Genomic DNA, 26557 nt, shown 5'->3' with positions numbered 1-26557 from the left:
GCTCACTGCTTAGAATACTATACTAAATTTTGTAAAGTAAATAACCTTATTATCAGGATATGCTTATAGTCCAATTACTCTCTTTTATAAACATTCGAATTGTCATAGCTAAGAATTCTCTCAAGGTGTTAACATCTTGGGGAGTTTGTGCTTTTGTGTGTATAGTCTTACGATGGTTGACTGCAAAAGCCTCCATATATTTGACCCAGACACATGCTGAAACCTGGTATGGCTTAACCACAATAAGATACTCTTTCTATCCTGAGGACACTGCCGGTAGAGGACTGTCTGAACAGAAGAACCACTGAACATGAGTAAAGTGCGAGTTTAGTTGTGTTTTATTTCAAAAATTCCTTGCTACTTTCCTACATGAAAATAATGTTTTAAAGGGAACTTAATAGAGAAGACTTGTTATCAAGTTAAAGTTATACACATGACTATCCTGTCAAAAAATAAACCTTTATGTATTAGAATTAGCTACTGAGATATGATAGTGACCTAGACCTCACCCCAGGGCAGAAAGGCCACTCTCATGTTTGGAGGGGTTGGTAACATAAATGAATCATAAACTTCATTGGTTACAGTTGGGTAAATTATAATCTATCTAAAATCTAATTCCTACACTTCTGACACAGTGATAATTTGCACACAAATAGAGTACCTATTACCCTCTATTGAGGAAAATAACCAAAACCAGTAAATAGACGTTTTTAAGCAAATTCTTTTAGAAAGCCTTTTCTACTAGATGTTGAAAGAAAGCACTGAACAGAAGGAATCCATGTGACCTGTACTCTAAAACAGAAAAGTTGAATCCTTTCATATGATGAGGAAGTGTATGAACTATTTAGGTATCATATATTTCAAAATTCAAGGCTGTGCCCCATTTTTTTTCAAAGAGAAGGCAATAATAAAAACACCTGTATACGAGTTCCTTTGTGCCAGGCCCGGATCTAAGTACTTGCAGATACATCAGGTCATTTAACTCTTTGGACTATCTTATGAAGTAGGTGTTATTATGACCATTTTAAATGGGAGGAAACTAAGACACAGAAAAGTTAAGTGATGTGTACCAAGATCAGGTAGTGAAAAGGCAGGAAAAGAAAGATTCCAGCTCTGGACATCTGGCTCTAGAGCACACACATTTAAGTTTTAAATTTAATATATTTATTAATTTAGTAGCTGACCTGAAAATTCGTGAATACTAATGAAATGGTCAAATGGCTGCTTATATCAACTAATTAATATAGTTTCTTGTGCAAATTTTAATATCATACAGAAAAATACTAATTTGAAATAATTTCTCACTCTAACATTCATAAAATCAATTTATTAAAACTTTACATCTGCTTCCTAACAGAATTTTCATTTCTTCCACATTGTTTGAGATGTTACTTTTTTGAGTCTGTATGTACATTAGTGAAGCTGATTTTTCATTTGTCCTATAGGTTCTTTATAAAGTTGTTTACTATATACTTTATAAACTCATCTAAAATATTATGGCAGGGTGCCTGGGTGGCTCAGTCAGTTAAACATCTGCCTTCGGCTCAGGTCATGATCCCAGGGTCCTGGAATTGAGTCCCACATCGGGTTCCCTGCTCAATGGGAAGCCTGCTTCTCCCTCTCCCACTCTCTGCTTGGGTTCCCTCTCTTGCTGCCTCTCTGTCAAATAAATAAAATCTTAAAAATATTTTTTTAAATAAAACATTATGGCAATATCCAGTACTTGCCATTTTGAGATCACACATCCAAGAATCATTATTAAACCTGTGTAAAATGTAAAGCTTCTTTAACTCCTTTATACCAGCTCCATCATGTGATGCTTATAAGCATTCCAAGCTAGCACTGCTTGAGGTCACTGTTGCATTATGTTCCTTATTGAAGAGTATTTCAAAAATTTTTAATGTAAAATAAATTAAGAGAGAACCTCATAAAATATGCGAGAACAACTCCTTTTCTGGTACTTGCCTGATATATAATTTTCCTAACATTTGATAATCAGAAAAAAATTATGCACACACATACAGACTTAGGTATATGTTAGTCAACAGATTTCATCATCTTAAAGGAAGACACCTGGCATAGTGAGGGCAGTTCTATAATTACTATCAGAACCAATGAAAATTTGTCATCTGAAAGATAGCTATATTTTTTCAAAATAAAAATGTTTATGTGGAACCTAAAATAAAACAATCTATACAGTTTTCCACAGAAATACTGAGAGAGTTGATAAATGATCATGATATAGGGCCAAATGAAATGTCCTGCTGCCCTATTAAGACACACAATTTTATGATGGTTTAAGAGACAGTCACTCCATTCTCAATCCACCTCCCCATCCCACTCCCCTGCACAACATATAATCCCTTCTTCTTTTCAATATATTTGCAATCATCAATAACCACTGATCTGAAAAGCACACATTCCTCCAAGGGATTCCAAGAAAAACAAAAACAAAAACAAAAACAAGCCTAGATCACTCAATCCAAGAAATTGTCAATAAAATACATGGCAGCTGCTGGCACTGAGTCAGGTAATTTTAACATCACCTTCTCAGTAGCATTCCACTTTAAGTATAGTGCATTTTGTCTTCATGTTAGTAATAATGACAGCCATTATTTGGGGAGTATGTACTGTGTAATGAGCAAGGAGCTCAGTATTTGAGATCTATTTGTTCTAACACCTGTAAAAAGTCCAGATGCTGCTAAAGAGACAGAAGCTCAAACAGCTCAAGTGACTTGTCCAAAGCCTCCGGGTAGGAGGCTTCAAAATCTCTATCCTTTTTACTCTGTACCCTGACTCTAGATTTTTACTATTTAAGGCCATATTCTAACCCAATCTTTGCACCTATCTTCTCCCTTATTTAAATGGTAAACGCCTTAAAGGAACTTTACACGAATACAAGAACAGCTTTATTTTCTAATGTGAAAACCAGCCCAATAAATACACTTTTTAGCAAAATTAGTGATTACCCCCATGGTAAAACTTATAATCTCTTACAGTTGCTAAAACTTGAGTCCTCAGTCTCTTGTTTTCCAGGACAAAGGGGGACCAGTGCTATGGAAGCAGCAGTCTCTGGAGAGGTTGAAAAGTTGCTGGTAATACCAGAAACCAACTTCTGCAACCAATTAGACAACAACTCTGATGAGCTCCAAAGGGACGATGCTTAGTTATCCCAGCTGTAGAAGTGCTCAAGGGAGTATGGAGTTAGGGAAATGAGTGTTTAAAGTCAAGGAAAAAAGATTCCCAGGGGATCTATAGAGAACCTTAAGCTCCTTTCTTTTTTAATAAAAATAAATAGCTGGTTTGGGGAGAAAGCCTCACACAGAATTAAAAACATTAACCTACAAGTAGCTGTTAACTCTTTAGAAGTTGCACAAGCTACCACACATCCAAATGCAAAGGTAACGTTTCTAGACAACAAAATACCATAAAATGTCTGAAACTGGCTAGTTATTCAGGAGTGTCCTCCCTTCCAGGAAACACAGCTGGACCACATTTCCCAGCCTCCCTTATACTTAAATATGCGCCCATTTAAGTGAGTTCAAGCCTTACGAGTATGGACAAACACCAGCAACACATGCCATTTCCACACGTTAATTATAAAAACCTTCCTTATGACTGTCAAGATCTTCCCCCCTCCATCAAAACAGTTTCTGTTGGACAACAACAGAAGCTTTGTTCTGAGGGTTACACAACTGAGCCACAAAATAGAGGGGATTGGATCCCTAAAACACTGCTTATAAGGGAACTATCCACCAAGTAATCAATCAAGACTACTTGCTTTAGGGGCACCTGGGTGGCTCAGTGGGTTAAGCCTCTGCCTTCAGCTTAGGTCATGATATCAGGGTCCTCAGATCGAGTCCCGCATCGGGCTCTCTGGTCAGCAGGGAGCCTGCTTCCTCCTCTCTTTCTCTGCCTGCCTCTCTGCCTACTTGTGATCTCTGTCTGTCAAATAAATAAATAAAATCTTAAAAAAAAAAAAAAAAGAGTACTCGCTTTAGATTTCATGCAACTTCTATTGTGTTTGAGCCATTATGTTTTGTTTGGTACAAAGGCTGGCATTATCTTAACTCATATAAATACATTAACTCACCTAAATAAATATAAATAATTCATATACATTGTCTTAACACATATGTATACCTTAACTCATATAAATATTCAGTGAGACCTATTTGTGAAAAATCTTCCACAATGAAATTCTAAATCCCTTAAGCAGAAGTAGGTAGTGTTCTGAAAATATCTTGACCTCACAGTACTATGTCCAATTTGGATAAAATAAACATTAGAGTTCTTCTACCTATTCAAACACATTTATTGAAAACCCATTTTATGCTAGTATACCAGACACTATTCCAAGTTTTCCAGCTACTACCCACTCTTATGGATCTTACAACTAGTGGGTGGAGACAAACAATAAAAGGATAATGAAGAAAACTGTCAAATAGTGATAAGTGCTACATTTAACAAAGATTAAACAAGATGTATTATGCTAAGTGAAATAAGTCAGAGAAAAACAAATACCATATGATTTCACACACACATGGAATTTAAGAAACAAAACAAACAATTTTGGGGGAAAAAGAGAGAGGCAAAGAAACAAACTCTTAACTATAGAGAATAAACTGTTGGTCACCAGAGGGGAGGTGGGTGGGGGGATGGGTGAAATAGGTGATGGGGATTAAGGAGGGAACTTTTGATGACCACCAGGTGTTGTGTGGAAGTGTTGAATCAGTATATTGTACACCTGAAACTAATAACTAATATCATCACACTCTGTTAACTAACCGGAATTTGAATAAAAATTAAAAAAAGAGAGAGAGAGAGAGGACTGATGTGATGAAGAGTCATAGGATAGCCAGGGAAGATCTAAGATGTAATACTGAGATGAGAAAATTACTTTTTATATTTTCACTTATTTTCTAAAGAGATAGTTCCAATTATAATATTTTGCTAGATATATAGATATATAGATGTGTGTTATGTGTTTTAATAGATAACATAACACACATCTACACATCTATATTATACATATAAACATACATGCATATGGGTATGTACATACATACTTTATATATAACATATACATTACCTTCCATAAATTTTTAGAATATATGTTATGTTTGCCTTTGTGTAAGTCAAAGGAATATAATTATTAAACATTTTATTAAAGATTCTTAGCTATTTATACAACTTAAAAACAATCAACTATCATAGTACCTTATGAATCAAAGACAGTATAAAATATATTTGGAGTTGTTCAGTGCCTTATGAGTGGGAGACTACTAATACCTGCTCACATTACACAACACAAATATTATATGATGGGAATACAGGTCTTCAAAATAACTACTTGTTCTCAAAAAATACTGCTGAATAAATTAAATGGAAAATTAAGTCTAAAACCCACCTACTTGTAGTCAACTGATTAAAGTACTCAAAAATGTCATTGAATGGATTGACTCCTTAAGAAAAAAAATATTTCTATTAAAATTTATATTGTAACCTTTTAAAAATAGGCATTAATGAACCTTCATTTCCCTAAAAGCTCAGATATACTCAGAATCCTTGATTCCACAGGCTTTATATCTTAGCATTTGTGTGTGGAAGTAGGAAGCTGGGGTGGGAGAATGACCATCAAACTTAAGAGTATGTCACACAGAGTTAAGTGAATTGAAAAGTAATAAAATAGGATACGGGATATAGAGGGTAGAAGGTCTCACTGCTAAGATAACATTTCAAAGACCTTGATGAAGCAAATGCCTGAAACCTACAGATACATAATGGGGAAACAGAACATCAAGAGCAAAGGAAGGGGTGGCCTTGGTATGTTTTAGGAGTAGGTAGAAGGTTAGTGAAAGCCCTGAGAAGACCAGAAGGAATCAGTACAGAGAGATATTCTATGCTGAAATCATGTAGGAAAGCTATGGCAATGATTTTGGATTTTATCCCAAGCGACATGGGAAGCCACTGGAGGGTTTTGAGCACTCAGAATGTATGCATCATGAACTTAAAACATTTTCCTAAAGTGTTTAATGTGAATATATATAACTTTTAATAAATATTTATGAGTAATTCCACACGACTTAAACAGAAAAAGATGTTTATTACAGCTTATATCGAGGCCGGCAGCAAACAAGGGCATTGTAGTTGTCTTGATGGATACACCACTGGTTGTGTGACTCAACTATAAAGTTGTGTCCATTCTAAGCTATCGTTCATGGGTACAATGGCTATATAACTTAATTTACTGAAAATCCCATCCCATTTATGTGAGACACACATGCACACAACAGAAGAAATGACTTTGATTTTAATCGACACCTCAGATCCTACCTCTCTAATGGTTCATGTCTAGATTTCATTCAAACACTACACCACAACTGCTACTTCTCCAAAGATGAGTATTACAACTTAGCTAGACAATAATCTTTAAATCAAAAAATAATTACATGTTATCCCTCTTAAGTTACTAACAAAAATAGTAGGTATTAATTTTATGTGTCTAGTGTATCACTTTTTCCTTTTACTTCAAAGATAAAGATATTCATTTCAGCATTTATTTCCAAGGACTTCAGTGCTAAGACATTTAATTTAATGTTTTATTGTCAAAGGCTTTATGTGTCAACCTGGAACACCAGATAATTTCACTGCTTTAGCTCTGTCTGGAGGGCACTGTGGGAAAACTGACTAAACATTTGCAGTGCATTACTCATTGCCCAGGGTCAGCAGAAACACATACTGCATAAATTGCAAGAAGTCGAACAGATTTTTCTTTTTCCTTCATCTTTCCTTTTTTTTTCTTTTTTTTTTTTTTTTTTGTTTTGTTTTGTTTGGACTGGTAAGCCTTAGACACCATATCATCAAATGAATAGTTTGAATTACTAAGACACAGTCAAACACACGTTACCTCATAAGGAGACTCCTTCCTAATACCCTCACTTCTGTCAATGCTCCAGCATTTTTCATGACCTTCTCAGTCATCTGCAAAGATTTATTTACATAATCAATTGAGCGACTCTCTTAGAAAGCACATTCTTCCTAAATTAACACCAACATTTAGTACTCTATCAGTGCATTAAGCTTTTACTTTCCTCAAACTTCAACTACTTTCTCTGAACTTTTCTGTTAAGTGTGTATGTGGATGCGTATTAATTTATTACCCCAAGTTTAAATCAGGAAAATAGAACAGCATTAATCAAGACGCACTTAGGGAATCTTATGACTTGTTTAATATAATCTGTAATGTCAGTGCATGTGTGTATGCGTGTACACGCACACAAACAAGCACTTAATAATTTGAACATGTCTTTAGATAGAAACAGTTTAAATTTCATAACCTGGAAGTTACATAGCCTAAACCTTCAGCAAAAGCAAGAAGTTATAAAATGAGCCACGCTTGCAGTGACAACACTGTGCCAGGGGATTTACAAATACTATCCCAGTTCCCTCTGATGTTCCAGCACCACCAGTGTCCTCCCCTGCTGCTGCTTTCAAGTCTTTCTGTCCCCCACCATCCCTTCAATCTCTTCTCCATGTTGCAGCCAGGGTAAACTTTTAAAAGGCGACAGAAAAATACACACCTGATCTTGTCATTCCCCTGCCACAAATCTTTCAGTGGCCTCTTCACCCTCAGGGTAGTGTTTATACTCCCAACCACTGCACCCACTGGCTTCTGCTCCTGATCTTTTCACACACCTCTTTCCCCCCTAGTCTGTTCTCTGAAGCTCTTCAGAGTTATTGGAAAATCAGACTCTGTCTCTGGTTCTTCACTGTTCTCTCCTCCTAGAAGAACGCTCACCACCCCCAAGGCTGGCTAATTCTCTGAACTCTCCTCATGGAGGTGAGAAGGTCCTCTAAGATGCTCCTGTGACACTGAGAATGTTGCCTGGGACAGAACTTAACCACATTTTACAATAGTTGCTGATTTAACTCTCTAGGTGAGTCCAAAAGGCAGTATGTCTGCATTTTCATTCCTCTTTCCCTTGCTTTGGAGTGCCTAAGCTATTGTCGGCACTTAATACTTGCACAAACCACCGATCTATTAACCCTAGTTTAGAGCTGAAGACACTGTGGCTGAGAGACACTGAACAAAGACTATCTCTCGCCAATGTTCTCTCCCTTCCCAATTCCACAGTCACCCCTTGCTACCAGCAATTATACGTAGGATCACCAGAATAAAATGAAAAGATAAGGAATAGAAGAGGGATGGAATTATACGAAACCTAGGCCAATAGTAACTATAGTTAACCATTATATTTAGTTTGGATTTCCTAGAAGTTGGGACAAAAGCCTCTGGGCTAAAAAATTTTTGAATTTCTATCTGTACAGATTCCAAAAAAGGAGACCGCCAGATGAAGAGTGTTGGGATTCTACTTCAGAATTGTAAGGTTAATTCATCTACTTAATTATTTAACAAGTATTTACTGACTTGCTTCAGTGAACCAAGCATTGATACATGGGAGGGAGCTAGTTACATGGCAATGACTGGGACTGGCAAAGTCCCTGGTCCCTAGAATTTACATTTCTAGAGGCAGGAGGGGATTGAGGGTAGAAAAGCAAGAAAAATAACAATAAACAAAATGACTTTAGATATCAGCAAGTACCATAAAAACAATATTAAAAATGTAGGGTGCTGTAATGCACTATGGTGGTTGGGAACAGGGAGGCTACCTTATCTATTTTATTTTCAGGGAGGTTATGTTATTTTATTTTAATTTTAAAGATTTTTATTTATTTACTTCACAGACAGAGAGAGATCACAAGTAGGCAGAGCAGCAGGCAGAGAGAAAGGGGGAAGCAGGCTCCCTGCTGAGCTGAGAGCCCAATGCAGGGCTCTATTCCAGCACCCTGAGATCATGACCTCAGCCAAAGGCAGAGGCTTAATCCACTCAGCCACTAAGGGGCCCCTCAGGGGGGTTATTTTAGGTCAGGCAACCTGGAAGGTGGCTCTGAGAAAATGATGTTTGAGATGATGGATGAATAAACACAAAGGATCTAGCCAAACAAGGGTGGGAGAGAGCTTTACAGGTGGAGGGGATCTCAAGGGCAAAGACTTTAAGGTGGGAAGAACCTAGGAATGTTCAAACAGAAGCCCAAGGTGACTGGGTGGGAGAAAATGATAATGCTTGAGGGGGAAAGTGGTATAAATGAAGTCAGAAAAGCAGGGAACTATTCCTGATAAAAAGTAGGCTTTTTAAGGGCAATGGGAAGACACTGGACTTTTTAAATAAGCAATTGACAAGATCAGTTATGCTTCATAAGATCATTCTAGTAGGGGTGCTGGGGAGGGAGAATGGATTCTAAGAGGTTGGAATGGAAGTAGAAAGACAAGTTAGGACAGAGGAGGCATGCCATCTAGGTTACTGCAAAAAAAAAAAAAAAAAAAAAAAAAAAAAAAAAAGAAATAAAATAAGGCCTTTTAGAACCTAACCTGTGATACTTACAGGGATCTCTGTAACTGTTTAACTTCTTCAGAAGATAAAAATTTGATCTAAAGTACCATACAGGCAATTAGTTAAGCGGCACAAGTTGCTACAATACTTTATTAATTAGTTTTGACCTCCTGATCAGAACTAATGTGCCTAAAAGATTTCCAGGGAACAAGGGGTCAAAGTACAAAAATATTCAAGTTATTTCAGTAATAATTTACTACATTTTAATAAAATGAATACTTATTTTGACAAAGAACCTAACCAGAGAGTAGCATTAGGAGGTCATAGTTTCTAATATGAATTATAGAAAGAATACATAGCTAGTCCCAAGCTGTCTGTGTGACTCAAGAAAATCATTTAAATTCCTTGCAACTCAAATTTCCTCACCAATGTAGAACAGACATAACAAGGTCTGTCTTGCCCACCTCACAAGAAAGCTGTGAGAATGAATGGAAGATAAATATAAAAGAATTCTAGTAATACAAAGCATTATACAAATGCAAAGTTGAGTATGAAAGTACACTGACAGACCTGGAGGATTTTTAGGGGCTGATTTAACATAATCTCATTTCACAGTTGTAGGAACTGATGTCCAAGAAGGTGAATTAGCATGGCACTGCTAACAGCAGAATCCTGTTCTTACTTTTATGTAAAAGAAAAAAATTAATTTGAATATTTTCCAAATTCTCTAGAATATAAATCTTAGCATTAATTTTTTTTAAACAAGTATTCTGAAGAACACAAAAATACTGAAAGGGAACAGTAACTTGGAATTCATTATTAATGATGTATGATGTTCATACAAATCAAAAATAAAGTAATTTTAATCTCAATGCCAAATTATGGGCACATATTTACAGACACAAATTATGTGTCTTAGAATGATGATTGTTCTGTGAAAAGCATGTAACTTTCATAATGCTAAATTGTTCAAGGTCTTTACATGTTAAGGACACAAGCAAGTAAGTTTACCTGGCTTTTGATGTTATACTGAAGACCTTCAAAGACTGTTTAATGTTTAATGCATATTAATATTGTTTCTCAATAGGTCTCAAACTTCTTATTATCTACAATTCCTAAATAGCTTATACCAGATTTATTTTTTGCTGCTTAGGTGAATATTTATTTCCATATTTCTTGTAAATGCTAAAGAACTGCATGATTTACTATAAGAAAATTCTGATAGTTAACAATGTTAATCCTAATTTATCATTAGAATTGCTATTATAAATATTGAGGGAGGGGTGGTGCATACTGGCTCCAACTTTACACCCTACTCAGTTTCATCTAAGTTTATCTAGCCTTAAGGGGAAAAAAATCTTCCTGAGGTAAAACAATTATCCACTGATTCTGAACTTAATAACATTTGCCTTTACCTGAATGTTTGTACTTTTTATCAATTCATCTCTTATACAATCAATAAATACTTATAAAATGGCTGAGATCTGAGAGTCAAGTATCTGGCCACATTAAGATCACGGGAAATGGTATTCAGGCAAAAGAAACAACTAGAGGAAAGAGTCCATGGCTTGGTCTGTTAAATGAACAAAAAAAGGATCATGGCAGTTGAAGTGGAGTGGATTCGGAAAGTTGAACAAGATAAGGGAAGAGCAGCCTCAGCTGCTTCATACACAGCTCTGTAGGGAGCACAGATTTTGTTCCAGGTGCAATAGGGACTTACTAAAGAGTTTTAAAAGAAATGACACGGTCTAGTCATATTTTACAAGATAAACCAGGCTCTGTGAAATGGCAAGATTTGAAATAAAGGGAACAGTGGGAGTCAACTGGAATAGTCCAAGCGAGATAATGGTAGCCTGGATCCAGATGATAATGGAAATGGAGAGAAAAAGCATGAATTCATGATTAAAAGGGTAGAATACACAGGATTTGATGAAGAATAATGAGTTTTGGGCAAAGTGAAGGACCAAAGATAATTTGTAACTTTAGGGCTTCTGTATCTTAATGGATGGTAATGTCAAAGATGACGAGCTAAGGAAAACTAGAGAACCACAGGTATCATTGGCCTACTTGATTAGGTAGTTGGTTGGGTTTATTTCTTGGTGGTGGTTGGGAGAACACTCAGGAGTTATATTTTGATCACATCAAATATGAGTTGACAACATCTACAGTGATATATCTGGTGGGTAATTGAATATATGGTCTTGGATTTTATTATAATCAACCAGTGGATGTCTGGTTTAGGGGACAAATTTTGTAAGACTTTTCACCTGCTCATTAAGCATTAACATGTTAATATGCATAAAAATAATAAAAAATGATCAAGATGATTATGATGATGAGGAAGAGAATATTTTGATTTATACTGTAATGGGATAAAGATTCTTGAAATCAACAAACAGATGGGGTAATGAGATACGAGGTCCCATTTTCTCTCCCTTCTGTTCTAAGGCATTAATATAAACGTGTTAGATATGCACTAGCAAAAAATTTAAAAAGTAGCCCTGTAGGAATGTAAAATAGGAATTCACTTATAAAGTAAAGTTAGCTTAAACATCTAGAATTTTGCTCACAGAATCTTTCAAAGAACTTGCAAAATACCTAGTACCTCCTCCAAATGTATAAACCTAATAAAAGTTCAGTTGAACTAAGTGTTTATCATTTGACTTAATGTGACTTTGTAAATAAAGTCTGTTCTTTAAATGCTTTCAGGATTAACAAACCTCCTGAGACAGAAATCTCCTTTCTTTTACAACTTAAGAGTACTCACTTAAAGGTGAGAATCAAGAAAAACGAAATAGTAACCAAGACACCAATAATAAAACACATCAAGCAAATCAGACATGATCTCTGATTTTTTTGTGTATCCTCTTCCCTTGAAGGCCATGGTTGCCATGGTCTGACGTCTGTTATTCTCTGATGCTTATAAACTAGAGATCTTCATTTTGAAACAGACAGATGCATATCATCATATATAACCAAACAAGGCCTATTCTGATGTATTCTACCAACTGCGGAAAACTGGGGAATAAGAAATGAAAAGTAAAGAGGTTGAAAATAATCTAAGGTCAATGCAGAGAGAGTAAATTAAGACATCTTTATTCCAAAGTGAATAACTGACTTAAGTGATGAAAGGAGGGGAAAAGTAATAAATACACAATTGTCAAGAATTCTGTATATTCCACTTCATTATGCTTCAAATCTGTGAGATATTCTGAAGTGAATGGAACAACAACAGAAGATTTAATCACCTTTAATTCAGGAAAAGGGGGGTGGGGTATTAATGTGAATGAATACCCGACAGTCAAATACTACATATGCCCACGAGAATACTGCTTTATTTCAGAGCAAATGCCCCACTCTGTGTACGAGTAGGTGTGTGTGGTGGGAGTGGGAGTGGGGGAGCAAGGATTACCTAAATCCTGCCCAGGGTGGTTAGTTACCAGGTACCTTAAAAAAAATTCTTCAAGTTTCAATTTCACAAGTCCTAAGGTTCCTCAGCATTATTTGTGTAAGAAGCTTATTATGTAAGTATCTCCCTTTAAGTTAGTGAGTGGTGGGACAAGAAAACAATTGCCTTACCTGAGAGCATGTTTAGTTGCTACGGTATTATATTATTGCGTTAGAAAGCAGCAGGTACCTTTCTTGGTTGATTTGAGGGAAACAACTCTGAAAGAACAATGGCTTTTCTGGCAGAAGTGCTAAGGACTTTAGGAGAAGGATCCAATAAAGCCAGACTTAGGAGCTGTTATACCACTTTTCAGTAAAGAAACTTTGCCCTAAAGTTGTTCTCTTTTCTTAAATTGAAGTGTGGATGATTTCATGTGGATGAGAAACAGCCTAACATAAAATATGTTGCACTTAGCATATAAGAATTTCAGTGTTAACACCTTTTTGGGCACAGATTGTCAATTTTTGTTGCAGGCAAATTTGGGGGGGGGGGAATGAACTCATGACTTAAAAATCTGGCAACTTCTTGAATTTCACTGTAAAGAAGCATCATTAAGAAGCTAGGAATGTGAGTCACTTAATATCAGGCTTCAGCTAAATTCTTAAGTGGTTACATAACACCACTAATTTTTAAGATCAAGAAAGATTTTTTTTTTAAATGTCAGGCTTTAGGATTTCCTTTTTCTGTTTTTCATACTACAAAAATGTCATGTCTGACCCTACTACCTATATTACTTATTGCTTTTTTTTTTTTTGAAGAATGAAACCTGTCCACATCTTCAGACAGATGTCCATTATTATTAACCTGGCTCTCCAAGATCGTATCTTTCTTCAGGCTTGGAAACTCATCTATGATAAAGCTTCATGTTTACAAAATAAGGTAAAACATGAGAAATTCCACTGCAATAGTTAAAATAGCACTAAAATCCTGGTTAGTTCACATATTATCAAATAATTGAAATAAAAATTAAAAACCATACTTTAAATCCTAGACGCTTCATACCATGCAGATAACATGTTTGAATGAATAACAAAAGTTTTCACTCAAGCTTTGACATTTTGACATGAAGTAAATGTAAATTTTAAACTCTGGAAAATGAATAAAGAGAACATATTTGAAAATTAATTTTAAAAATCATTTGAACTTCTATATACTTTCTCAAAATTAGCTGTAGTAAAATCAGAAAAATATATAAGTTCTATGTTTATTATTAATCAAAGGCATGCTTTTATGAGAACAAGGATCACACATATCTAATATTAATTTGCTTAAGCTGTTAAGAGCTTCTTTTCCCAGAATTCTAAAAAAGACGAAAAGAACAAGACAAAGAAAATATTATCGTAACTTAATATATATAACACTGTGTTTAGAGCAACAAGAAAGCAAATAACCATGTCCTTCTTACATGCTCAGCATTAAATTATCTTTCACAAAGCAAAGGGCTTTTTTTTTTTAAAAACCGAAAAGCAATTTGTACAGTTAAGAGGTATAGAACTCCCACATTCCGGCCTTTAAATTTTTTTTATAAGAAAGCAGCATTTATGAGCCCCATAATAACTATTTTAAATACCCTGAATCACATCACAATAGAAAAACACTGTAGCATAATATATAATGCCATATTTAAATATGACCCAAAATTCCATGCTTCTATAATCTATATTAAGTTGTGAGCAAAATAAAGGCATTTCTACCATGATCGTTTCTCTAAGTAAAGGTTAACTGGAAAGGCCAACCTTAGGAAGAAACAGAATACATACCATGATATAGTCTCTTTCGTTAGAAAAGGCAAGAAGAACAGATTTAAATTAAGACTTGGTGTATAAAAGCTGAAAGCATAGAATTTGTATCCACATAATGAACTGATGTCTCCTCTAAAGACGTCAGATTGCTGTTCAGCTAAACTATCTAAAAATACCTCCTTGCAAACACACACACACACACACGAAATGACTACAAAGACAGGTCTTACTAAGCAGCTCTACTTGCACAGAATCACTTAATAAGTGGGGAAAATTTTTAAAGTACTTAGGGAAAATTTAACGGGAATTTTTCATAGCAGCTATGATCTTTTATGAGCTATTTTGAAAACCAGTTCCAATCTGTAAAACGTAGTTAATGAGGCATCTTCAAGCAAATCATGATTGATCTAAGATATCCAATAGAAACTCATGTTCTATGAACTTAAAACGAGATGAAGAAAGATAAAATCAACATCACTGTCAACATTCTATTTAAAAACCAAGAAAAGGGAAATTTTCTGGCTGGGAAAGTGGGAATCAAATTCATGGATGCCACTGTATGCCAGGCCCTGTGCCACATACGTAATCCCCACAACCAACCTATGAAGTAGGCATCGATAACAGCACTTTACGGACCAGGAAAAATGGTTCAGACATTTAACGAATCTGCTTAAAGCCACACAGCTACTAAGAAAAGGTAGGGTTCCAATCCACAGACAAATGATTCTGGAGTATTATAATCTAACATCAATACCTGATAGTCACACAGACTGTAGAGTCTGCAGATTCTGAAAACATTAACTTTTTATATTTTTCTTATTTGAACCTCAAGTTTTCCATCAGTAACACAGGGAGATTCTCAGTTCAGTCTTAGTATTATTTTGGTAATTAAAGAAAATAATATGTGTAAAATAACTATATGTTAGTAAAGTAATAGCATTAGTAAATAATTATATTATTTATAATATGAATATTAGTAATTATATTATAAAATATTACTAATATTAGTAAAATAATTTAATTATTACAGTAATCATTAATAATCTTCAAAACAAGGTTGAGAGGAAGACTGGCATTGTTATCATGATCTCCACTTTGAAGTGAGAAACAGAAATTTCAAGGAGTTAAATGACTTACCCAACAGTTAAGCAGCTAGTAAGCATCAGAACAAGGATTCAAAGTGAAGTCCTGGTACACAAAGTATCTAATTGTTCAACTATACAATAATGTACTTGGAATAGTTCCTTCCTATTATTATGGGGAAAGGTTCACAGCTGAAATAGGCATTTTCCTTTAAATATCCCTGTTAGGTACTTGAAAACGATATGCAATGAGCACGGTTAGTGAATGAGTTTTGCTACACTAGGACATTTCAGCATGCATCCTGTTTGCTGTCAGGTTCAGGGTAACACTTCAAAGCCATCCATTAAGTTTATTATAAACCAATTGAAGGGAATATCTTCTTCCATAGCATCTGTGGATAACACTTAGAGGAAGGAACAAAACAGAGAAAAGAAGTAATGTATATCCTGTGGCTAACAGAGCCAGTACTTGCTACAACATCTTGAGGGATGGTCTCTAATCCTGCCTACCACAATGCCCTGCCCACCACCCTACTTCACAAAGCCATGGAGACTGACCCTAGGGCCATTACCGCTGCAAGAAAAGTCTTTTTTTTTTTTTCTTTTTTCTCTTTGAAGATTTTATTTATTTATTTGAGAGAGAGAGCACAAGTAGGAAGAGAGGCAAGCAGAGGGATAGAGGGAAGCAGACTCCCTGCTGAGCAGAGGGCCCGATGCGGAGCTTCATCCCAGGACCCTGAGACCATGACCTGAGGCTTAACCTACTGAGCCACCCAAGTGCCCCAAGTAAAGTCTTCTTAATGCAAGGGAGTCCATAATCATCGGATCTCCGATCACTGTTGTGGCTAGGTTAAAGCAGATTTTAATACAGCTTACTAAAAGGTGTATTACATCCTACAGTCCCAAGAATATGTGTTATAGGGATGGAGGTTAAAGAACTGGACCTAACTATGATTTACTTATCTGTATTTTAAATGGCTAAGACAATGTTGCTAAATCTGTGTGACTGAAAAAACTCTCTCATCTGGCTAAATGCTAAAATTAGCTCCTTATAAATTACTTATCTCACTAGAAAGAAATTAAGAGGGCAATCATATCACCCAAACAACAAGTTTAAAAAAATTAGCATTCTTTTCTATATTCAAGTATAAAAATAGGGTAATGTGAAAGACCTCTGAAGAACCATACAGATAGGAATCTCAGATATGTGTGGGGACACAGAAAAGGTTGAATTAACAAAAAAAAACTTTCGTGGAAAGAGTTAGAGTAATTCTTCAATACGAAATTATACTCTTGTAATTCTAGGCACACTTAAGAATAAAATGTATTTCTTTTATTTCCTTCAAGATCAAGTAAACTTACTCTATATTTTATGGTAGGGCTGGTAATTACTACATCACAGATATGAAATCCCTTTGAAACTTGCTAAAGAAAATCCTAATGTAAGGGGAGAAATATAACTGTTCTCAAACTTTCTGATGAGAATTATAATCCGCAAGATACACAGAAAACAAGGAATTGGACCACCCTTGCAACGATGTACTGGAAGCCAAGTTTAGGATAGTACCCTCATGCAGCTTCTAAAAATACTCTGCATGTGCACAGGGGTGTTTGTGTTTGCGTGCACACGCATGCACGCACACATGTACAAGAAAAGACTTCCACTGGCTCCACCATGTATCAGCTGTATCACTTTGGAAAAGTTACTTAACCTCTCTATGCCTTGATTTCTTGTGTATAAAAGGAGGACAATATACTTACATGGTTGTAAGGATTAAACGAGATAATATATGAACAGAATTTTGAACATTGCCTAGAACATAGGAAGCCTTCAATTTAAACTAATGGCATTATTACTATTACTTTTTTACTCTAATACTAAATTAATGAACAAAAGATTGCTTGCTGAATATGAGTATGGAACTGCAGAGGAAGAAAAGTGAATCAATGTAAGGACATGCCATCTAAGCAAATAGAAAACTTAACACAGTCTCATGACAAATTTAATTTTCCTTACCTTCTGGACAATGGGGGATACATAGCCACCTTTAAAAACATAGGACTTCTTATTATGGGCCATACATTACTCTAAGCACTTTATAGCTTTTACCTTGTTTAATCTTCACGCAACCATATCATCTCCATTTAGCAAATGGAGTCCACATAATAGGGAAGCTAAATAAATTAGCGAGGCTCACATAGCTAGGAAGTAGTGAAGGCAGAATATAAGTCTGAGTTCCTGGCCCTAGAGCCCTCCTCTGGCCACTAGGCTACAGTTCCTCTTCATGCCTTCTCTCTATGTAACTTTCTTCACAAAGGTTACAACTGGTCAGATTACAGTTTTCATTATTTCATGTACAAGCTATTTCCTAAATTGGGTTATTTTTATAGATAGAAAGTGAAACTACTCCTAGGAACCTACGTGAGATTCCCCCTCTCGCACTCACTGCTAAATTCTAAGAGCTCCTGTAGATCCCAAGGGTAGTTTTTAAACATATATTTCAGCATTCAGTTCCCTTTAGGTAGAAAAGAGAGCTTCGTATCAATTATAAGACTATGGTCTTATAGAAACCAATATGGGAGCAGGGCATCTTCAGCTTCATTTCATCTTGGGTTTCTAGTTCTTCTATTAGATGACTCTGATCTGCTGCTTAAAACCTCTAAAATCTGTCTGCTGAAATGCCCTTATTTCTTACATCTGCTCATATCCACCAGGTGAGCTCCAGCTGCCCTCTGTTCATTCCCCCAGTAGTCCCGATACATAACACTAATGCGCATGTCAGCAGGTGTCTCTCCTGCTATTCTTCTGTGAGCAACTCTGAGACAGAAGCCAAGTCTTATTCACAAATAACAAAGACCAAATACAAAATACATTTTTCTGAAACCTGTGATTTTGTATATCTAGTTCCACAACTATATGTATATTATTATAATATACAAATGTTATTAAACAAAATTATACCAGGTAGTATACTAATATTTTAACTCACTGATTCTAAGATACATAATTTCTCTTTATTTCAACATCTTTGAAATTGGGATCCATCTTAAAATCAATGAAAAGAAAATACTGGTTATTGAAAGCAAGGTGAATCAATCAATGGTGTCTTAGATTTGACGAGAAATTACATTTTCATTAAAATACAAAGTTTTAAAGAAAACAATGTTAGGGAATTCTTGATCCATCCTGCCTGCTCACCTAATACAATTAGAAGAAATGATTTTTCAACTATGTCCAGACAGATAGAAATGGTTTGACTACTAGCTACACTCAAGAAAGACTTAAAACAAAGCCCATACTTCAGAAACCTAACTCATGAATGTCACAATCCCAAGTGGTACCCTGGCCATATCACATTTTTCACTATATTCTACCATTAATGGCTTTCTAATTAATACCCGAATCCACAATATTGGGCCCAAACTCTTTGACCTGCCATTCAGAAGGCTCTACAGTATGAGCCTTCTCTCATCAACATGTGCACCTCCCACTGCCCCTCCACCTCACCCAAGCTCATCTATACTCACTGTTCCTTGACTGTGCCCAAACACTTGATTCATTGCTTTAGCTCATTCTGTTTGCCTTGCAAATATGCCTCCCAAATCCTTTTTTCTTCACATCTTGCTTATCTCTTGCCCTTATTTGTGGCACAATTCAAGTCTTATTTCCTTCTTTGCAGACTACTCCAATTATACGTGACATTCTTGCTTGTGCACTCCTATGTATTTTTTTTGTCAATACTGCTCACCCAAGCATTTAAATATATGCAAACAGATGCAAAATCTTCAAATCCAATTTTTTAATCTCTTTTACAGAAATCTGGATAAATCCCACAAGAAAATATTCAATTTTTTCTTATTTTTGACATTTTATTCAATTAATACTGAATACATTTCTATTATTTGAGAAATACAATCTATACTCTATTCTTCTATTCAAAGACAGAGTTTAAGTGGTCTTGCTCTTTGAAAAAACCAAGAGACATTTAAATTATCCCGCAAAAGTAATTTTTCATTTAATATCACTACTATCAACTTTCGCTATATTTGTTCTTTAACACACAGGCTTTAAATCTTATTCCTACAAAGTTGTTAATTTTTTTCAGGGGGACAATAAGCAAACAGAATAATGAAGGGTAAAGAAATCTGAGAATATGCCCAACTAAAAGAAACATAAAAGGTTTCAGCAGTAAGACATGATACACAGTGGAAAGGGAAAAGGACAGAAATGCCTTCACAGGTGTTTATATATTTTCTTCAGCTAAGCCATTTGAAAGTTTTTCTTTTTTTCTTTTGACATTTTAATATTGACTTCCAGTATCCTAAAATTTTTCATAAACCTCAAGAAAGGCACAATGATATGAATACAATAAGCTTTATTAAAATCACATTATGCATTTTTTCTATTCCATATTTGGGATGGAGTCCTAACATTAATTAAGAAAGCTCTAAGTAAATAATTTTTTCCTCAAAATGTAAAATAGTATATATAATACATATTCTAACACATATCTATATATAATACATATTCTATTACATATCAATATATAATATATGGCAAACTTTGAAACTATAAAGTAGACAAAGCAGTTTAGGATAGAAGATTCATACTAATTATAGTGGGTCTCTTAAATCAGTTGTCCTTAAATATATTTCCTACATATATTTTGGGGGGAAGGAAAATCTAGAACAAATGCTATTACCAGATTTTTTTTTACTCTGGTATAATACAAATATGTCTGTAATAAGATATGTATTAAAATGTACACTGAAAACTAATGATTGTATGGTATGGTAACATAACATAATAAATGAAAATGTTACCAATGGTTTTATCTGACTAGTAAAACTGTGATTCTTTTTCTGTCCTTGTCTTCACCTGCTTTCTCTTCAATGAACATGTAAGTTATATATTTTTTAAAATTATAAATGATGCACCAAACTGATAATGCAGACAAACCACAGGTTAGACTGCTACCTGAATAACCATAAAACAAAGCAAACAAGCACCGAAAATTAGTTTACCTATTCAGAGGTATCCCTTCTAAAATAATTTTAAATTATTTTTATATTTAGGTAAATGTTATCTCTAGAGTAGTATAATTTTGACATTTGATTGTTTTTACAAATGAAGTTAATTCAAACAAGAAATGGGAAAATTTATACATTAATATAATACAAATATAACATAAATGCCCATTTTTAATTGCCACTTAATACAAATCAAAGTATATTTTTAAGAAAACAAGAAAGTATGAGATTAATTATCCATAAAGAAAAAGTTAATTTCAGCCTTCACATCTCAATCACTGGAAACCGAGGCTGTAAGCTATACTCCTTACTCAACTTCTGCCAACCTCCCCTGGCTCCCCCTTGCCCAGCCACTACAGGTCCAGTGAATCCTTCTAAATCCTTACTGATAACTCCAAGCAATCTTCTCTTTCACTAACAGTAAAAGTGCTATGCACTTCTCAGTTCCATAAAACCCAAAAAGACTACATGTCACAATACCCTCATTTACCTCCAAATTTTTCCTGATTACTGAGAGGGAAAAAAAAAGAGTGCTTTCATTTATTTGAAATAGTTCAGAGAGTAGAAATGTCTAAATGAACCCATTCTGTTTCTCTAGGAGAACAGAGGCCATCAAGATTACAGTTCTAGAGCTTTTCTTACAGCCATGTTTGTCTTCATTTATTATGAAAGGGATCAAGTTGTACAGGCACTTAAACTTAGTGAAAAATTGACCTACTGGAAATAATTCATTATAAGGTGCTCCCATCATAATCTATGTTTTTAAGTTCTCTAATTAAAAATAGCTTATTCCGAGCATTCCAGTAACTTTTTTTGTGTATGTACTTAGCTGTACTATAAGTAGTTGGTTTGTATGAGATGGTTAAAAAGGCCAAAGATAAAAGGTTTCTTTTTTTCCTTTTTTGTCTATGAAGTTGCTGTTTATTTTTTTTGGCCTGTTTGATGTATGTGTGAAACAATGTTGTCCAACAATAAACCGGAATTTTATTTTGCTGAGTTGTTCTAATTAAAAATAGCTTTTACCAAAAAAATAAGCCATACAGAATGTTAAATTCTAGCCTTTTCTATATACCTAAATTAGAAATGAGATTATGGGTTAGCTACTTTTAATTACTTTACACAAACAACTACACATGCCTTAAATACATTCATTATATATATATATGTATATATACATATATATAAATAATGTATAGATATGTATTTCATTTTATAATCATTCCTAGTCAATATATAAACCAATCATCCATTTCTCTAGAATTCATAAAAAAAGAATATGTATTTTAGTCTGAAAGGTGTTTTCAGACTATCACTTTATCAATCAACAAATGTAAAGTTAATCCATAACTAAGACATCTCTGAGAAGAGCCTGTATAATGAACATGCAGTATGATCTTGTGTACTGATATGGAATGAAGAGATTCAAAGTGCATAGGCAATATTTATATAGTGATTCAACATACTAAAGAAGCATTGATAAGTGGTTGACTCGTAAGTTATGCAGATATGACAGACATCATAGACTGTACGAATAAGATCCATCATTATATATTATATACATACACTAAATATATATGAGTAAAAGATAGATAGAATACAACATAACTAACATAAAAGGCCTATGCTATTGGTTCAGTCAAGAAGAAGAAATGACAAAGGTTGACAACTGACTAGTTCTAGGTGGCAAGGATGTTTCTCTACTAACAAAAAAGGCAAGGACAGGGACCAAGAGCTTAAAAGGACTACCTGTATGGTGCACAACACTTCTGTGAGTGTATTCTGTTACATCATGTCTCTATGTGCTTTACGGTATAAATGTATGCTTATGTTTTCTTATATGCTTTTGTATATGGTTCTTATCTGTGTTCCCAAAAAATGGGCACAATTATTTATTTATTTATTTATTTATTTTAAAAGATTTTATTTATTTATTTGACAGACAGAGATCACAAGTAGGCAGAGAGGCAGGCAGAGAGAGAGAGAGAGAGAGAGAGGGGGAAGCAGGCTTCCTGCGGAGCAGAGAGCCCGATGCGGGGCTCGATCCCAGGACCCTGAGATCATGACCCGAGCCGAAGGCAGCAGCCCAAACCACTGAGCCACCCAGGTGCCCCTGGGCACAATTATTTAAACAGTCCTGTGTAACTCCTACATCAGTACTAATAGCACTGGTATTTTAATACTGTAAATGGAAATAATCATGAGCGTATGTCAGGTCTTCAAAAATAAATTTCATTTCTTAATGATCAAGAAAAATAAGGAGGTCAGAGAGAGCAAAGATCTTAGAACAAGGAAATTAACAGGGACCTGAAAGACACATATACAAACTTTCCTTTAAAACACTCACAAACACACACACACACAGGTGTACGTCTATATACATCCACTCAAGTTCTTTTGTTTTTAAAAAAAATTTTTTTAAGTTCATAACCAAACTATAATCCAAATAAAATACGTTGATAATGATAAAATGGTCATCTGATCTAAACAGGTGAAGTTTTTCGAAGTTTACAAAAGACTGCCAAAGACGTGATGGTACTAAGGTATTCTTTTTCTTTTTACTAAGTACATAAAGTAAAGTACCTCATTAGGGATTTAAATTAAATAAAATTAAATTAAATAAAAATAATTTTTACGTGACTGTTATTAAACAAAGCAAAATGAAGAAAACTGCACAATTACTCTGGAGAGATTCTTTAACAGATTACCTGAATAAAATATTTAAGAGTTTTGTCAGATCTAAACTCAAGAAAATGGATATGCAGGGATATTTACAGCTACATGACCAAATTTACAGGGCATTTATTTTGGTGCAAATTAAGTATAAGTACTTCAAACATATAAAATATGATATTTTAAATGAGAAGGAAAAACTGTGATTAGTGATCTTACTATGGTTAAACAGTTAAAGGAGAAGAAATAATTGAGCTTCTAATGATGCATTTTAAATATTCTTTTTCTTTTTCAAGTTGATTATTGTCTTCTCATTAATCTTAATTGAATTTTTATACAGTCTATTTTTAAACACACCATTATTAAATTATTAAACAATATTTAAAAGCAAGGATGGGAAGTATGGTTCTTCTCTTGACTAAAAGTAAGGATTTTTCTTTAATATAGCCCACAAGAGATAGCTTTTTCCCATCTCACACATATAAGTAGTGCATGCAATACACTGCAAGTTTCTAAAATAGATTTCTTCACTTCTAACAGGGTAAAAAGATCTATTATTTGTTGCTAGGGTTTCTTGGCCAAAATCCAAGGCAAGATGACCTTGTCCTTGAATAAAACAATAGGATATTGCTTCCTCTCAGGCCTCTTTGTTAGCTAGCATAGTGGAAAAACCTCCCCCAGAGATGAGTTTATTTCATCTCAGGAACTATATCTGTCATAATAGATGAAAAAAAAAAAAGGATCAGATGAAGAAAAGGTGGAGTTTTAACCCAAAAGATGCATAACCTAACATCTATAATTAATCTCAGTGCTATTTTCTACATCGCTAAGGAAAACGTATCAATCAAATTATATTAAAGAGACTCTACTCAGTGTTTACAGACAAGGTCAAATTGTCATGGTAGGAAAAAGAGCTATTTCTTAAAAATCAAGTTTTCTTAAATCTATTTTGGTTAAAGATAGAGGGGTTGCTTTGGGAGGGTGAAGATGAAGAAGAGGTAACACTCCTTTGCTCGATCTTCAAACTATAGTCATTATTTGTCAGGTATCCTAATATCTTCCTCTCCATCACCTGTATTGGCCTACCCTCTAATATAATCCATTCCAATGATGACAATCTCCTTGATTTTCCTAAACTTCTGATTCCTCAGTTGCTTCTACATCTTCCTGCCTCAGGCCCTCACATGTTAATCTTCCTTCTCTATGCTGTACTTTCAACAGTTGGCAATTTTGAATTGCAACTATATCCTTATTACAAGGAAGGCAAAAAATTCATTCAAGATATGATCTCTTATCTAACTATAAATAAACCAATTTACAAGCACTGGTTAGAAGAATAAATAAAATTAAGCTTACATATTAGTGCCACTAAATCATTATTCAGAAAAAGCAGAGATGAATATGAAGAGAATAGGAGCAAGTGAAAGTCAAGCAAAGACCATTCAGTGCTGAGGAACAGGAAAAGAGAATGAATCTGAAGGGTCTGTGATCAGATCATCTTGTCCTAAATAAAAAAGTCAAAATTGGGGGAAAAGTATATTCACAGGGAAGAGAAGGCAGATTATAGAGGACCTTAGTGACCACAGGAATTCAGACATATGGCTATGCTACATTATATCCTTCTTGGTTAGGGCTAATGAAATAATGAAATTTATATTTATGGCTACAAACAAGCCATGACCAGTATGGACTTCAGAGAGGCAATCACGAATTCAGGTTGGGTTCCACGATAGATGCAGATTTCACTGAAGTATATAGACAGGGTAGAAGAAACACCAAGACTCAAGTGCTTCTAAAAAAGCACAAGTGGCCAAGGTCAGGCTATCACAAGTTACAAAGGGAACAGCGGAAGTTGAGGCATGAAGATTATGTTTAAAAAGTTAAGCAGCAAAAATAAAAAGGTATGTGTGTATAAGGCCAAACACAGAAAAACTGAAAGAAGAAGGAACTGAGTGAGCTAAATGGCATCTATTCCTGATTATCCCAACTTAGGTTTCAAGAGGACATCAAAATTTCACATAGCAACAAGTAGCTTTATAAAACTACTTTTATGAAAGTTTTTTTTTTTTTTTTAAAGATTTTATTTATTTGTGGGACGCCTGGGTGGCTCAGTTGGTTGGACGACTGCCTTCGGCTCAGGTCATGATCCCGGAGTCCTGGGATTGAGTCCCGCATCAGGCTCCCAGCTCCATGGGGAGTCTGCTTCTCCCTCTGACCTTCTCCTCGCTCATGCTCTCTCTAACTGTCTCTCTCTCAAATAAATAAATAAAATCTTAAAAAAAAAAAAGATTTTATTTATTTGTCAGAGAGAGAGGAGCGAGATTGAGCACAGGCAGACAGAGTGGCAGGCAGAGGAAGAAGCTGGCTCCCTGCCAAGCAAGGAGCCAGATGTGGGACTCTGATCCCAGAATGCTGGGATCATGACCTGAGCTGAAGGCAGCTGCTTAACCAACTGAGCCATCCAGGTGTCCCTCTTTTATGAAAGTTTTATACAATGATTTTGATCATGATATTGTTGCTTTTTTCTACTGACAGTTCTTGGAATGTCACAAACACCAGGAAGAAAAGTAAGCATTTTTTTTTTAAGTTATGTATTTCACTGTTTAATACCAACTCTCATAATTATGCAGTCTATACACTTAATGTACTCTAAATTTGGCCACATAAGGAGAAGTAGTATAGGTCTGTGGTTAAACTAGTCCTGTGAAACCAGACAAACCTGGCTTCCAATCACGGCTCCACCTTTACTAGACATTGGTAAAATTTATTTTTATCCTGCTAAGCCTCAATTTCATTATCTCTAAAAAGGTGGTGATACCTCTGTCTTTAGAGGGTTGTTGTAATAATTAAGTCAGATAATACATAGTGCTTGTCATACAGTAAGTGCTCGATAAATGACAGCTATTGTGATTTATTTCATACGTTTAAAGTAAAGCATTCTCTTATGTACACCACTATTTAAAATTATTATTCAATCACGTCTGAGGTTTCACCTACTGTAAGTACAGCTCACTACCTATACCGGTAATTTCTAGAAAAAATGCACAACTGGAAAAGGGGTTATCGGTTTCACAGTATCAAGCTAATTCATTTTAAGTAATTCATTTAAAAATCTGCAAAGATTCAAAGTTATCCTATGTGCAGAATTTTTAAAAGAATGCTCAAGGAACACCCTTCCCATTAGATAAC

At 34.9% G+C, this 26557-nt stretch overlaps 1 protein-coding gene across 17 annotated transcripts in view; it reads right to left on the bottom strand.

The window, feature by feature from the left end:
- Nucleotides 1-26557, bottom strand: part of RAPGEF2 (Rap guanine nucleotide exchange factor 2) — a 239962-nt gene that overhangs the window by 59302 nt on the left and 154103 nt on the right. The window contains exon 1 of one of the 17 annotated variants that reach the window (XM_013048283.2): nt 6911-8697. The exons of the other annotated variants lie outside the window; for them this stretch is intronic. The gene's annotated coding sequence lies outside the window, so the exon portion shown is untranslated. Of the gene's footprint in view, nt 1-6910; nt 8698-26557 lie in introns of those variants that run through there. 17 annotated transcript variants of the gene reach the window in all.

The sequence above is a fragment of the Mustela putorius genome, unplaced genomic scaffold (assembly GCF_011764305.1).
Source record: "Mustela putorius furo isolate JIRA1106 unplaced genomic scaffold, ASM1176430v1.1 tig00000056_pilon_pilon_pilon, whole genome shotgun sequence".
In the NCBI taxonomy this organism is placed as follows: domain Eukaryota; kingdom Metazoa; phylum Chordata; class Mammalia; order Carnivora; family Mustelidae; genus Mustela; species Mustela putorius.
The sequence above is the reverse complement of the archived record's forward strand: the minus strand, read 5'-3'. Positions and strand labels throughout refer to the sequence as shown.